The sequence below is a fragment of the Otolemur garnettii genome, unplaced genomic scaffold (assembly GCF_000181295.1).
Source record: "Otolemur garnettii isolate 467f Iridium unplaced genomic scaffold, OtoGar3 scaffold00173, whole genome shotgun sequence".
NCBI lineage: Eukaryota > Metazoa > Chordata > Mammalia > Primates > Galagidae > Otolemur > Otolemur garnettii.
Genome location: NW_003852568.1, coordinates 1,840,766 through 1,842,638, shown reverse-complemented (window position 1 = coordinate 1,842,638; position 1,873 = coordinate 1,840,766). Strand labels below are relative to the sequence as shown.

At 51.0% G+C, this 1,873-nt stretch overlaps 1 protein-coding gene across 5 annotated transcripts in view; it reads right to left on the bottom strand.

Moving 5' to 3' along the window:
- Window positions 1-1,198, bottom strand: part of WDR33 (WD repeat domain 33) — a 128,747-nt gene extending 127,549 nt beyond the window's left edge. For all 5 annotated transcript variants that reach the window (XM_003800332.2, XM_023519371.1, XM_023519372.1 and 2 more), the window contains exon 1: window positions 1,025-1,198. The gene's annotated coding sequence lies outside the window, so the exon portion shown is untranslated. The remainder of the gene's footprint in view (window positions 1-1,024) is intronic.
- Between the last annotated feature and the right edge of the window lie 675 nt (window positions 1,199-1,873).

The following is a 1,873-nucleotide window of genomic DNA, read 5'->3' as shown; positions in this document are numbered from 1 at the left end:
TCATTGTTGTTTGGCGGGTCCGGGCTGGGGATTCGAACCCGCCACCTTAGGTGTACGTGGCTGGCGCCTTAGCCGGTTGAGCAATAGGCGCCGAGCCCACTATAAGTTTTGTTTGAATTAAATAACTTTACCAATGCACCACAACCACAGGCAAAACACTGCCAGCATCAATCTCCAGATCGTACTTAATATGCTCCCAAAAGGTGTAACCCTTCAGAAAAATGTCTTTTTGTTCATACACTAATGCCTTCCCAAGTTCCGGAAGAGAAAACTTATTTGTGTATAAATTACTTTAAAACATTCCTTACACGGTTTCTACAAGTAACCTGTACTTTCCAGATTTAATTTAAACCAATCCAATTAAGAACTTTACTATCAACCCACCTCCTCCTCCTTATTCTGGAACGGCCCCAGTACCAACATTTATTTTCTTTTCTTTAAAATGAGAATGTTTTCTAAGACCCTCAATATCTAGTTGCTAAGAGACATACATTATTCTTCCATTACTCTAAAGGAGTCGGGCTTTGCCTGTCAAGCTGTAGCCGTACCCTGTTACAAATACAGATTTCGAACCACGATATCAAAGCTAAATAAGCCTTCATGTGTTTTACAGGTTTCACAGTCTCCATGACCCCTCTGACTAGGCCCGGAGCTACACTCTCTTCTACTTTCAGCCCCCTCCTTCCACTCCCGCCCCAAATCTCAATTTACTCAAACGCGCTTCACCCCTCTAAACTTCACGTCTTATCCAGGGCCTGCCTCACTTACGTTCTCGTCGCCACCGGTCTCAGTCAGGGCCTTAGCCCTCCCATGCCCTCCTTCCCCGGTGTGCCTCAATCCTCCAGCCCCTGTCCGAAGGCTGGAACTCACCCAAAGAGCCCTACCGAAGTCGAGCCTCCCAGCCTCTCCGACCTGTCCCTAGGCGCCCCTCCAGGCCCCTAAAGCACGCAACGGCCGAGCCTGAAAATGGCGGAGTACCGCTGCCTGCTACAGGACAGCAGCTCATTGTCGCCGCCGCACTCACCGTCTGGCGTTAAGCAGAGCTCCTAATGGCAAGCGAAGCGTTCGTCTTCACGGTCGGGAATACCTCTTCTGTCTGGGCCTCCTCCCTCCGCCCCTCTCAATCCCTCTCCTCCAAAAGAGCAGCCGCCATCTTCCCCTATGAGCCGCCGAACGCACGCCTTGCGTCACCACGCACCGGCGTACGATATACGTCACGCGCTTCGGCGCGGCCAGCTTCCACGGGGCTCGATCGCGCATGTGCACAGGTAGGGGGCCGGCTTGGCTTCAGCCCCACGTGGCCTGGCTGGGCGCTTCCTTTGTTCCACAGCGAGGAGGTTACGTCTGGCACTATGGTGAAGTATGAGGCGAGGGTGTTTCGTAGTACTGGGGTTTTTTTGTTTTTGGTTTTTGTTTGGCTTTGTTTTTGGAGACAGAGTCCTACTCTGTCGCCCATGGTAGAGTGCGTGGCGTCACAGCTCACAGCAGCCTCCACCTCCTGGGCTCAAGCTGTTCTTTTGCCCCAGTCTCCCAAGCAGATGGGACCACAGGGGCCCACCACAACACCGGGCTATTTTTTGTTATTGTAGTTGTCATTGTTGCATGTCCCCAGTGCATGTGGACGGCGCCCCAACCACTGAGCAACAGGCGCCGAGCCGGTACTGGTTTTCTTCACATTGTGCCATAAGCTGGGTGCTCTTAGAAAAATAGGTTTTTCCAAAATTTAAATAAGATATGTGTACTGGGGAAGTGAGGTGGTTATAGCAGGCTATTTGACTAGACCTACCACCAGTCGATTTGTGGACAGTCACTTGACCTTTCTGAGTTTGTTATCTGTGAGTTAATGAAAAAACCTATCAGAGTCGTCTTCACC